Source organism: Scyliorhinus torazame, chromosome 19 (genome assembly GCF_047496885.1).
Source record: "Scyliorhinus torazame isolate Kashiwa2021f chromosome 19, sScyTor2.1, whole genome shotgun sequence".
In the NCBI taxonomy this organism is placed as follows: domain Eukaryota; kingdom Metazoa; phylum Chordata; class Chondrichthyes; order Carcharhiniformes; family Scyliorhinidae; genus Scyliorhinus; species Scyliorhinus torazame.
Window position 1 is genome coordinate 19,233,669 of NC_092725.1, and position 14,019 is coordinate 19,247,687.

At 52.0% G+C, this 14,019-nt stretch overlaps 1 long non-coding RNA gene across 1 annotated transcript; it reads right to left on the reverse strand.

Annotated features, from left to right (window-relative positions):
* Nucleotides 1-340: 340 nt before the first annotated feature.
* Nucleotides 341-1,912, reverse strand: LOC140395874 (uncharacterized). The gene is made up of 2 exons (XR_011936351.1): nt 1,674-1,912; nt 341-663 (listed from the first exon to the last, which is right to left on the reverse strand). It is a non-coding gene; the product is annotated as an uncharacterized lncRNA (long non-coding RNA).
* Nucleotides 1,913-14,019: the final 12,107 nt, after the last annotated feature.

A 14,019-nucleotide genomic window follows, 5' to 3' on the forward strand; every position in this document is an offset into this window, starting at 1 on the left:
TCTCCACCTCTCTTTAGTTCTCCCTTCTCTCTATCTAAAATTTAAGGGGCATCTTGACAAATACATGAATAGGATGGGAATAGAGGGATACGGACCCAGGAAGTGTCGAAGATTTTAATTTAGACGGGCAACATGGTCGGCACGGGCTTGGTGGGCCGAAGGGTCTGTTCCTGTGCTGTACATTTCTTTGTTCTTTGTAACACTCACCCTCTCTCTCGCTGCCTAATGCCTCTAACTCAGCCCACTCTCTTACTCTCCCCTCTCTCTCTCTCTAACTCCATTACCGTTGATAGACTAATATCCCGAACCGAGTGAGAAATCAGAAACGGACAAGAGGGGCTGAATAATGAAGCCAGTTTTATTCACATGATTCAGAAACCCGGGGGTCAGGGGTTATTGGGCCAACACAGTGCAGCTGAATTACAGAATTACAGAAATCACAGTTAGCGTCATGCAGAGTAATTGCTGGATATCGCAGTGGGTCACATAATTTCTGGATACGTGTCTCAACTCGCAGCACTTCAGAAAAAGGTCACAATATGTAGGGAGCTCTAGAACGTCCGCAGCACAGGTAATCCAAAGGACAGAGCTCGGTAAAACTGATCTCCCTTGGTTTACATTGTGTAGGTCGGCATGTTCTTTTAGTTAAATCGCAGGGGGCAACTGTGAAGCAGAATGGAAGAGTTAATTGATAATCCTTTCAGAAACCAGAGCTCCCAACTGTGATCAGGGCGATGCCCCAATTCTAACCTAACTGAGGTTTCTGGAGACCAGAACTGTACACAGTGCTCCCAGTTTTGTCTAACTGAGGGATATGGAGACCAGAACTGTACACCGTGCCCCCCAGTGTTGTCTAACTGAGGGATATGGAGACCAGAACTGTGCACAGTGCTCCCAGTGTGGACTAACTGAGGATATGGAGACCAGAACTGTGCACAGTGCTCCCAGTGTGGTCTAACTGAGGATATGGAGACCAGAACTGTGCACAGTGCTCCCAGTGTGGTCTAACTGAGGATATGGAGACCAGAACTGTGCACAGTGCTCCCAGTGTGGTCTTACCTATGGAGACGGACACCTGAACTGTGCACAGTGCTCCCAGTGTGGTCTCAGCGAGGGATATGGAGACCAGAACTGTGCACAGTGCTTCCAGTGTGATCTAACTGAGGGATACGGAGACCAGAACGGTGCACAGTGCTCCCACTGTGGTCTAACTGAGGATTCTGGAGACCAGAACTGTACACAGTGCTCCCAGTTTTGTCTACCTGAGGGATATGGAGACCAGAACTGTACACTGTACTCCCAGTGTGGTCTAACTGAGGGATATGGAGACCAGAACTGTACACAGTGCCCCCCAGTGTGGTCTAACTGAGGGACATGGAGACCAGAACTGTACACAGTGCTCCCAGTGTGGTGAAAAGCAATGATATTGAAGCCAGGACAGTACACAGTGGTCCAGGTGGGTTCTAACCGAGGGATATGGGGACCAGGACAGCGAGCACATATGCTCAATACAGGAATCAAGAGAGCTTTCTGTAGTTCCTCATGCACATGCACACACACACGCACATGCACACACACACGCGCACACACACACACTGAGATCTGGCCCCATCTTGGCACAACCTGATGCCCATGTGAATTTTTCGACATGGTGTACTTCGAGATATACTCACCTTGCCTGTTTACATTCGCAATGTATCCCTGGCCAGCTCTGGGCTGTATCAGCACCAGGAACCCCAGCAGCAAAAACAGTCCTTTCATCGTTCTCCACTGATCTCCTCCCGGTCACAGTGAGATAGCTGGGGCACAGGAGCCCTTTATATCAACACGTCGAGCCTGCTGTGGTTAATAATCACACACACACGACGCGGGTAGGCTCCACCTTGGACAGGTCGAATGGACGTGTTCGACATTAACTGGAATCAAATCGGTTTCTCATTAATAAATGGAGGGATAAGTCTGAATAATGATTGAACTGGAAAGGCATTGCAAGAATGTTTTGCTGTTTCATATAAGAATCATACAACAGACCATTTAGCCAATGGCGCCTCTTTTGTCAATGATGTCAAACCTGTGTCACCTGGTTCCATAATTCTGCATCCTGGCTGGCAGAGGGCATTGAGAGGGTTAATGTCCAGTGTTTGCCCCGTCACGCAACAGGGTCTGGGGGGGGGGGTCAAGGGTTATATGAACATAGGAGCTGGGGGAGCCATTCAGCCCCTCTAGCCTGTCCCACCGTTCAATGAGATCATTGGCTGATCTGAGTCTCTCTGAATGGTCCGGGGGCCAGTCCCTCTGCAAGACATGGCTGAGGTGGGGGGGGGGGTGGGGAGTGGTTGGGGGGTGTTGGAGACGGCTGGCACTGGACCAGCCTGGGGCTTCGGCTCTTCACACTGTTTACATTGGAGTCACCAGATGTCCATGTGCTCCTCCCACTCCCGATAACCTCACCTTCCACCTCCCTGACAATCTGAGGGGGAGGCCAGGGCGGCTTGCAACCAATCGGGTCGCTGCGGAGCATGGAGTCACGCGTTGGCCGGACTGGGTTAAGATGGCAGATTGACCTTGGCTGAAGGGACACAAAGAAATCTGTCTGGGATTAATGTGGAATTTTCAATATATCACTGTAGGTATTTGGTGCAGTAAGGGTTAAACACCGGTGTTAATGTGTGTGTGACTGCTGCAGTCATGTTTCATAAAGAAACCCTAGTTTGAATGGCAAGGGTGTTTTATGAGCCAGGAGTGCAATTAGAGCATGGTAAAAAGTTTGAGCTGATGTAGATGGTTGGGATGAAGGGGAGTCCCTGTGGAGTTCATTAGATTTCAGTTTGGTAGGGTGATGTCATTACTGGGTGGAACCAATGCATCAGGAATGCTGGAGAAATCAGGTAGGTGGAGTTTTTGAATGAAGTTGAGAGTCCAGGTCAAATAGTGTTGCTCTCCCTGCACTTCAGTTAAAATAGATTAACAGGGCGGGATTCTCCCTATTCCCCCAATGGCTCGACGCCGGGCCAAAACAATGGCGCGAAACACTCCAGCATCGGGACAACCGGAAGTTGCAGAATCCTCCGCACTTCCGGGGGAGAGGCCAGCGCATGCGCAAACCGGCTGGCGTATTCTGACACATGCGCAGGGGGGTGTCTTCTTCACGCCAGCCATGGTGGAGCTCTAGCTCTACAGAGGCCGACGTGGAAGGAAGAAGCCCGCCCGCAGATTGGTGGGCCCCGATCGTGGGCCAGGCCACCGTTGATCCCCACCGCGCCCCCCTCCCCTCCCCGAGGACCGCACCAGCTGGCCTACCAGCCAGGTCCCGTCGTGTGGGACCATGTCCATTTCACGCCGGCGGGACAGGCCAGAAACCGATGGCCGTTCGGCCCATCGGGGCCCGGAGAATTACCAAGGGGGCCGCTGCCAATGGCCCCCGACCGACGCTGCGTGATCCCCGCCCCCGCCTGAAAACCTGCGCTGTAGAATACGGCAGCCGGTGTCGGAGCGGGATTTACGCCGGGCCCCGCGGATTCTCGGACCCGGCGTGGTGTCGGAGAAACCCACCCACAGTCTTTAAAGCAGTGTAACTTTTCTGAGAACAATGGGGAGCTGAAACAAGCTGCGAAAAACCTTCTGGAGAGATGCAGCCAGAGTTTCTGCATGGGTCTGACATGGGTCAGATCATATCTCAAAGCACCGTCAAGAGATCGCTCTTTCTCAAAGAAACAGCTCTGTAAAGTAAGTATTCCTGAGTGTCAATGGTTGTTACAGCAGATTTAGAGCTGAGGTGGTTTATTTCTTGCTGATGTCGTGGGAATAAAGATAGCAGTTCAGGGTATTGTATTCATTGTATTGGGCAGTATTGTTTAAAGGGTAATAGTAAGTTATTTTCAATGTGATGGTATAGGTATTTTAATACTATGTTGGTAATAATGTTTGTTTCAATCGACCACATCCCCATTTGTTTGTGAAATCTCTCCTGGAGCAAGGAATCCTCTCCTCACAGTCTGACAAAATTAAAATAACATTTTGGGGTTCCTGTGGAGTATCCTAGCCACTGTTGGGGTCCGGTCTGGGACCAACATATGTCCCTTCTAAACCCTTTCCATTCCACCCCCCCCAGGTCCCTTCACCCTATCTTCCCTGGGGGAGGGGGGTCCAAGCATCACAGGTTGATGACCAAGAGCCATTATTGCCCGCAGGGGGTGAAAGACAAACATGTTATCTGGCGAATACACCTGTGCCCATCCAGATGCCATGAGCTACATTGTTGTCCCGGTAGACACCGCGGGCCCACTCAGGCATGTCCCCCACCCACCCCTACACCGTTGGTATTCGACCCCGTTGGTGCCCGTGATCCTGGTGCCCTCCCTGTGCCGGGGCACCATTGGACTGCACTGCCGTCACTGGGGGCTGCTGTCGGTGTGGCCCCGGGTTGTGCCCGGGTACGTGGTGTGGTCGTGGGGGAGGGGAGCAATCCACACGGCCGTGGTCACAGCGTGCACACAGAGGCTGAGGTGGGTGGCCAGCAAGTTGACCGCCATAATGGCGGTCTCTATGTGGGCACTGCCTCTGTCCTGTTGGGGGACTCGCCGTCTGCCCGGTCTGTTCCGTCCCCACCTCACGGTCCTGCGAGGGCAGCCCCCCCACCCCGCAGCCAGGAGGGCCAGTGTCCGATCCGGAAACCGGCAGTCACCCCACGCCACTCCCTCCCTCCAATCTCTCTGCCGCTGCAACCAGCACAGTGCTCCCGGTGTGGTCTAACCGAGGGATATGGAGACCAGAACTGTGCACAGTGCCCCCGGTGTGGTCTAACCGAGGGATATGGAGACCAGAACTCTGCACAGTGCTCCAAGTGTGGTCTAACTGAGGGATATGGAGACCAGAACTGTGCACAGTGCTCCCAGTGTGGTCTAACCGAGGGATATGGAGACCAGAACTGTGCAGGGTGCGCCCAGCGTGGTCTAACCGAGGGATAAGGAGACCAGAACTGTGCACAGTGCTCCCAGAGTGGTCTAACCGAGGGATATGGAGACCAGAACTGTGCACAGTGCTCCCGGTGTGGTCTAACCGAGGGATATGGAGAGCAGAACTGTGCACAGTGCTCCCAGTGTGGTCTAACCGAGGGATATGGAGACCAGAACTGTGCACAGTGCGCCCAGTGTGGTCTAACCGAGGGATATGGAGACCAGAACTGTACACAGTGCTCCCAGTGTGGTCGAACCGAGGGATATGGAGACCAGAACTGTGCACAGTGCTCCCAGAGTGGTCTAACCGAGGGATATGGAGACCAGAACTGTGCACAGTGCTCCCGGTGTGGTCTAACCGAGTGATATGGAGAGCAGAACTGTGCACAGTGCTCCCAGTGTGGTCTAACCGAGGGATATGGAGACCAGAACTGTGCACAGTGAGCCCAGTGTGGTCTAACCGAGGGATATGGAGACCAGAACTGTGCACAGTGCTCCCAGTGTGGTTGAACCGAGGGATATGGAGACCAGAACTGTGCACAGTGCTCCCAGTGTGGTCTAACCGAGGGATATGGAGACCAGAACTGTGCACAGTGCTCCCAGTGTGGTCTAACTGAGGGATATGGAGACCAGAGCTGTGCAGAGTGCTCGCAGTGTGGTCTAACCGACGGATATGGAGACCAGAACTGTGCAGAGTGCTCGCAGTGTGGTCTAACCGAGGGATATGGAGACCAGAACTGTGCACAGTGCTCCCAGTGTGGTCTAAATGAGGGATATGGAGACCAGAACTGTGCACAGTGCTCCCAGTGTGGTCTAACTGAGGGATATGGAGACCAGAACTGTACACAATGCTCCCAGTGTGGTCTAACCGAGGGATATGGAGACCAGAACTGTGCACAGTGCTCCCAGTGTGGTCTAACTGAGGGATATGGAAACCAGAACTGTGCACAGTGCTTCCAGTGTGGTCTAACCGAGGTATATAGAGACCAGAACTGTGCACAGTGCTCCCAGTGTGGTCTAACTGAGGGATATGGAGACCAGAACTGTGCACAGTGCTACCAGTGTGGTCTAACTGAGGAATATGGAGACCAGAACTGTGCACAGTGATCCCAGTGTGGTCTAACCGAGGGATATGGAGACCAGAACTGTGCACAGTGCTCCCAGTGTGGTCTAACTGAGGGATATGGAGACCAGAACTGTGCAGAGTGCTCCCAGTGTGGTCGAACTGAGGGATATGGAGACCAGAACTGTGCACAGTGCTCCCAGTGTGGTCTAACCGAGGGATATGGAGACCAGAACTGTGCACAGTGCTCCCAGTGTGGTCTAACTGAGGGATATGGAGACCAGAACTGTGCACAGTGCTCCCACTGTAGTCCAACCAAGGGATATGGAGACCAGAACTGTGCACAGTGCTCCCAGTGTGGTCTAACTGAGGGACATGGAGACCAGAACTGTGCACAGTGCTCCCAGTGTGGTCTAACTGAGGGATATGGAGACCAGAACTGTGCACAGTGCTCCCAGCGTGGGCTAACCGAGGGATATGGAGACCAGAACTGTGCACAGTGCTCCCAGTGTGGTCTAACCGAGGGATATGGAGACCAGAACTGTGCATAGTGCTCCCAGTGTGGTCTAACCGAGGGATATGGAGACCAGAACTGTGCACAGTGCTCCCAGTGTGGTCTAACCGAGGGATATGGAGACCAGAACTGTGCACAGTGCGCCCAGTGTGGTCTAACCGAGGGATATGGAGACCAGAACTCTGCACAGTGCTCCCAGTGTGGTCTAACCGAGAGATATGGAGAACAGAACTGTGCACAGTGCTCCCAGTGTGGTCTAACCGAGGGATATGGAGACCAGAACTGTGCACAGTGCTCCCAGTGTGGTCTAACCGAGGTATATGGAGACCAGAAATGTGCACAGTGCTCCCAGTGTGGTCTAACCGAGGGATATGGAGACCAGAACTGTGCACAGTGCGCCCAGTGTGGTCTAACCAAGGAATATGGAGACCAGAACTGTGCACAGTGCTCCCAGTGTGGTCTAACCGAGGGATATGGGGACCAGAACTGTGCACAGTGCTCCAGTGTGATCTAACCGAGGGATATGGAGACCAGAACTGTGCACAGTGCTCCCAGTGTGGTCTAACCGAGGGATATGGAGACCAGAACGGTGCACAGTGCTCCCAGTGTGGTCTAACTGAGGAATATGGTGACCAGAACTGTGCACAGTGCTCCCAGTGTGGTCTAACTGAGGGATATGGAGGTCAGAACTGTACACAGTGCTCCCAGTGTATTCTAACCGAGGGATATGGAGACCAGAACTGTGCACAGTGCTCCCAGTGTGGTCTAACCGAGGGATATGGAGACCAGAACTGTACAGAGTGCTCCCAGTGTGATCTACCCGAGGGATATGGAGACCGGAACTGTGCACAGTGCCCCCAGTGTGGTCTAACTGAGGGATATGGAGACTAGAACTGTACACAGGGCTCCCAGTGTGGTCTAACCGAGGGATATGGAGACCAGATCTCTACACAGCGCCCCCAGTGTGGTCTAACTGAGGGATATGGAGACCAGGACTGTGCACAATGCTCGCCGTGTGGTCTAACTGAGGGATATGGAGACATCAACTGTGCGCAGTGCTCCCAGTGTAGTCTGACTGAGGGCTGTGGAGACCAGAACTGTGCACAGTGCGCCCTGTGTTGTCTAACTGATGTATATGGAGACCAGAACTCTGCACAGTGCTCCCAGTGTGGTCTAACCGAGGGATACGGAGACCAGAACTGTGCACAGTGCTCCCAGTGTGGTCTAACCGAGGGATATGGAGACCAGAACTGTGCAGAGTGCGCCCAGTGTGGTCTAACCGAGGGATATGGAGACCAGAACTGTGCACAGTGCTCCCAGTGTGGTCTAACCGAGAGTTATGGAGAACAGAACTGTGCACAGTGCTCCCAGTGTGGTCTAACCGAGGGATATGGATACCAGAACTGTGCACAGTGCTCCCAGTGTGGTCTAACCGAGGGATATGGAGACCAGGTCTGTGCACAGTGCGCCCAGTGGGGTCTAACCGAGGGATATGGAGACCAGAACTGTGCACAGTGCTCCCAGTGTGGTCTAACCGAGGGATATGGAGACCAGAACTGTGCACAGTGCTCCAGTGTGGTCTAACCGAGGGATATGGAGACCAGAACTGTGCACAGTGCTCCCAGTGTGGTCTAACCGAGGGATATGGAGACCAGAACGGTGCACAATGCTCGCAGTGTGGTCTAACTGCGGGATATGGAGTCCAGAACTGTGCACAGTGCTCGCAGTGTGGTCTAACTGAGGGATATGGAGACATCAACTGTGCGCAGTGCTCCCAGTGTGGTCTGACTGAGGGCTGTAGAGACCAGAACTGTGCACAGTGCTCCCAGTATGGTCTAACCGAGGGATATGTAGACCAGAACTGTGCACAGTGCTCCCAGTATGGTCTAACCGAGGGATATGGAGACCAGAACTGTGCACAGTGCTCCCAGTGTGGTCTAACCGAGAGATATGGAGAACAGAACTGTGCACAGTGCTCCCAGTGTGGTCTAACCGAGGGATATGGATACCAGAACTGTGCACAGGGCTCCCAGTGTGGTCTAACCGAGGGATATGGAGACCAGAACTGTGCACAGTGCGCCCAATGTGGTCTAACTGAGGGAGGTGGAGACCAGAACTGTGCACAGTGCTCCCAGTGTTGTCTAACTGAGGGACATGGAGATCAGGAATGTGCAGTGCCCCAAGTGTGGTCGACCTGAGGGATGTGGAGACCAGAACAGTGCACAGTGCTCCCAGTGTGGTCTAACCGATGGATACGGATGGCATTATGGTAATGTGCGCCCTCCCGCTGCTCCTCCACCCAGCAACTGTTTCCTTTGTAGTTTCTGTGTCTCACTCACTACCCACAATGTGGAGGCCACATCTTTTCTCTTCTGTGACTGCGTTGAAATAAACATACAGCCTCCGTCTGCCTCTCCCCCACATCCCACCACCCCTTCTCTTACACCCGCCTCCCCGATCCCAAGTAGCCAAACACTAAGTGACCACTGTCCCTTCACATTCCCTCTGTATTGTTTCCCACAAGTCTCTCCATTCCCTCTTCCCTGGGGGAGGGGGGTCTAAGCCCCCAATGATGCCTCGCTGCCTTCCAACCCCAACTGCGTTGATTAGATGGGCCGAATGGTGCAATAGACTCGACATCGATCGGCTATTTGATGCCACCCCAGGGTTGGGCATTAGCTGAAGATTAGACTACACAGGGTGTGGACAGGATTGGGGTAAAACCTTGGGCGTTGGACAGGATGCAATGTGGGTGTGACGGTTTCCACCTTTGGCCATCGGAGCTGTGACGAGCGTTGGCCACTGTGAAACATTTCCTCCAGCCTGTTAAGTATTTAACCGGGACACGGAACTGAACTGTCGCCGGTCTCCATCCTGTCTGACATCCTTCCACACAGAGTTAGCGATGAGCTGTCCCTTGAATAGGGGCCTGTCTGTGCGAACAACACAGAAACTCTCAACTGCTCCATGGACAAAAAGAGTGTGATGCATGGAGACAGGGATAAGGTGAGTCACAGAGAGAGGGCGCGACACCTCGGAGACGAGTCGCACCATCGGGTCTTCACCGACCTTCCGAAAGACCCATTATCCCTGTGACCCCGCGCATTGATCATGCCCAATTCAACAAACCCTGCGGAAACCCATGCAGACGCAAAGAAAATGTACAACCTCCACTATGAGGCTCAGGTAGAGAACGTCCATGCTCCCAGTTGGCAAATTCTGAAACTAAATGACCTGAAACAGAAGGAGAACCTTCAGCCCGTCATTTCTCAGTTAGACCACACTGGGAGCACTGTGCACAGTTCTGGTCTCCATACCCCTTGGCTAGACCACACTGAGCGCTGTGCACAGTTCTGGTCTCCATATCCCTCAGTTAGACCACACCGGGAGCAATGTGCACAGTTCTGGTCTCCATATCCCTCGGTTAGACCACACTGGGAGCACTGTGCACAGTTCTGGTCTCCATATCCCTCAGTTAGACCACACCGGGAGCAATGTGCACAGTTCTGGTCTCCATATACCTCAGTTAGACCACACTGGGAGCACTGTGCACAGTTCTGGTCTCCACATCCATCGGTTAGACGACACTGGGAGCACTGTGCACAGTTCTGGTCTCCATATCCCTAAGTTAGACCACACTGGGAGCACTGTGCACAGTTCTGGTCTCCGTATCCCTCGGTTAGACCACACTGGGAGCACTGTGCAGAGTTGACGTCTCCATATCCCTCAGTTAGACCACACTGGGAGCACTGTGCACAGATCTGGTCTCCATTCCCTCAGTTAGACAACACTGGTAGCACTGTGCACAGTTCTGGTCTCCATATCCCTTGGTTAGACCACACTGGGAGAACTGTGCACAGTTCTGGTCTCCATATCCCTCAGTAAGATCATGCTGGGAGCACTGTGCAGAGTTCTGATCTCCATATCCCTCGGTTGGACCACGCTGGAAGCACTGTGCACAGTTCTGGTCTCCATTTCCCTCAGTTAGACCAGTCTGGGAGCACTGTGCACAGTTCTGGTCTCCATATCCCCCAGTTATACAACATCGGGAGCATTGTGCCCAGTTCTGGTCTCCATATCCCTCGGTTAGACCACACTGGGAGCACTGTGCACAGTCCTGGTCTCCATATCCCTCGGTTAGACCACACAGGGAGCAATGTGCAGAGTTCTGGTCTCCATATTCCTCAGTTAGACCACACTGGGAGCACTGTGCACAGTTCTGTTCTCCATATACCTCGGTTAGACCACACTGGGAGCACTGTGCACAGTCCTGGTCTCCATATCCCTCGGTTAGACCACATTGAGAGCACTGTGCAGGGTTCTGGTCTCCATATCCTTCGGTTAGACCACACTGGGAGCACTGTGAACAGTTCTGGTATCTATATCCTTCAGTTAGACCACACTGGGAGCACTGTGTACAGTTCTGGTCTGTATATACCTCAGTTAGACCACACTGGGAGAACTGTGCAGATTTCTAGTCTCCATATCCCTCGGTTGGACCACACTCGGAGCACTGTGCACAGTTCTGGTCTCGATACCCCTCGGTAAGACCACACTGGGAGAACTGTGCACAGTTCTGGTCTCCATATTCCTCGGTTAGACCACACTGGGAGCACTGTGCAGAGTTCCGGTCTCGATACCCCTCGGTAAGACCACACTGGGAGAACTGTGCACAGTTTTGGTCTCCATATCCCTGTTAGACCACACTGGGAGCACTGTGCACAGTTCTGGTCGCCATATCCCCCAGTTATACAACAGCGGGAGCATTGTGCACAGTTCTGGTCTCCATATCCCTCGGTTAGACCACACTGGGAGCAATGTGCACAGTTCTGGTCTCCATATCCCTCGGTTAGACCACACTGGGAGCACTGTCCAGGTCTCCATATCCCTCAGTTAGACCGCACTGGTAGCACTGTGCACAGTTCTGGTCTCGCTATCCCTCGGTTAGACCACACTGGGAGAACAGTGCACAGTTCTGGTCTGCATATAACAAAGAACAAAGAACAAAGAAATGTACAGCACAGGAACAGGCCCTTCGGCCCTCCAAGCCCGTGCCGACCATGCTGCCCGACTAAACTACAATCTTCTACACTTCCTGGGTCCGTATCCCTCTATTCCCATCCTATTCATGTATTTGTCAAGATGCCCCTTAAATGTCCCTATCATCCCTGCTTCCACCACCTCCTCCGGTAGCGAGTTCCAGGCACCCACTACCCTCTGTGTAAAAAACTTGCCTCGTACATCTACTCTAAAACTTGCCCCTCTCACCTTAAACCTATGCCCCCTAGTAATTGACCCCTCTACCCTGGGAAAAACCTCTGACTATCCACTCTGTCTATGCCCCTCATAATTTTGTAGACCTCTATAGGTCTCCCCTTAACCTCCTTCGTTCCAGTGAGAACAAACCGAGTTTATTCAACCGCTCCTCATAGCTAATGCCCTCCATACCAGGCAACATTCTGGTAAATCTCTTCTGCACCCTCTCTAAAGCCTCCACATCCTTCTGGTAGTGTGGCGACCAGAATTGAACACTATACTCCAAGTGTGGCCTAACTAAGGTTCTATACAGCTGCAACATGACTTGCCAATTCTTATACTCAATGCCCCGGACAATGAAGGTAAGCATGCCGTATGCCTGCTTGACTACCTTCTCCACCTGTGTTGCCCCTTTCAATGACCTGTGGACATGTACTCCTAGATCTCTTTGACTTTCAATACTCTTGAGGGTTCTACCATTCACTGTATATTCCCTACCTGCATTAGACCTTCCAAAATGCATTACCTCACATTTGTCCGGATTAAACTCCATCTGCCATCTCTCCGCCCAAGTCTCCAAACAATCTAAATCCTGCTTTATCCTCTGACAGTCCTCATCGCTATCCGCAATTCCACCAACCTTTGTGTCGTCTGCAAACTTACTAATCAGACCAGTTACATTTTCCTCCAAATCATTTACATATACTACAAAGAGCAAAGGTCCCAGCACTGATCCCTGTGGAACACCACTGGTCACAGCCCTCCAATTAGAAAAGCATCCTTCCATTGCTACTCTCTGCCTTCTATGACCTAGCCAGTTCTGTATCCACCTTGCCAGCTCACCCCTGATCCCGTGTGACGTCACCTTTTGTACTAGTCTACCATGAGGGACCTTGTCAAAGGCCTTACTGAAGTCCGTATAGACAACATCCACTGCCCTACCTGCATCAATCATCTTAGTGACCTCCTCGAAAAACTCTATCAAGTTAGTGAGACACGACCTCCCCTTCACAAAACCATGCTGCCTCTCACTAATACGTCCATTTGCTTCTAAATGGGAGTCGATCCTGTCTCGAAGAATTCTCTCCAGTAATTTCCCTACCACTGAAGTAAGGCTCACTGGCCTGTAGTTCCCTGGATTATCCTTGCTACCCTTCTTAAACAGAGGAACAACATTGGCTATTCTCCAGTCCTCCGGGACATCCCCTGAAGACAGTGAGGATCCAAAGATTTCTGTCAAGGCCTCAGCAATTTCCTCTCCAGCCTCCTTCAGTATTCTGGGGTAGATCCCATCAGGCCTTGGGGACTTATCTACCTTAATATTTTTTAAGACACCCAACACCTCGTCTTTTTGGTTCTCAATGTGACCCAGGCTATCTACACACCCTTCTCCAGACTCAATATCTACCAATTTCTTCTCTTTGGTGAATATTGATGCAAAGTATTCATTTAGTACCTCGCCCATTTCCTCTGGCTCCACACATAGATTCCCTTGCCTATCCTTCAGTGGGCCAACCCTTTCCCTGGCTACCCTCTTGCTTTTTATGTACGTGTAAAAAGCCTTGGGATTTTCCTTAACCCTATTTGCCAATGACTTTTCGTGACCCCTTCTAGCCCTCCTGACTCCTTGCTTAAGTTCCTTCCTACTTTCCTTATATTCCACGCAGGCTTCGTCTGTTCCCAGCCTTTTAGCCCTGACAAATGCCTCCTTTTTCTTTTTGACGAGGCCTACAATATCTCTCGTTATCCAAGGTTCCTGAAAATTGTCGTATTTATCCTTCTTCCTCACAGGAACATGCCGGTCCTGAATTCCTTTCAACTGACACTTGAAAGCCTCCCACATGTCAGAAGTTGATTTGCCCTCAAACATCCGCCCCCAATCTATGTTCTTCAGTTCCCGCCTAATATTGTTGTAATTAGCCTTCCCCCAATTTAGCACTTTCATCCTAGGACCACTCTTATCCTTGTCCACCAGGACTTTAAAACTTACTGAATTGTGGTCACTGTTACCGAAATGCTCCCCTACTGAAACATCTACCACCTGGCCGGGCTCATTCACCAATACCAGGTCCAGTACCGCCCCTTCCCTAGTTGGACTGCCTACATATTGTTTTAAGAAGCCCTCCTGGATGCTCCTTACAAACTCTGCCCCGTCTAAGCCCCTGGCACTAAGTGAGTCCCAGTCAATATTGGGGAAGTTGAAGTCTCCCATCACCACAACCCTGTTGTTT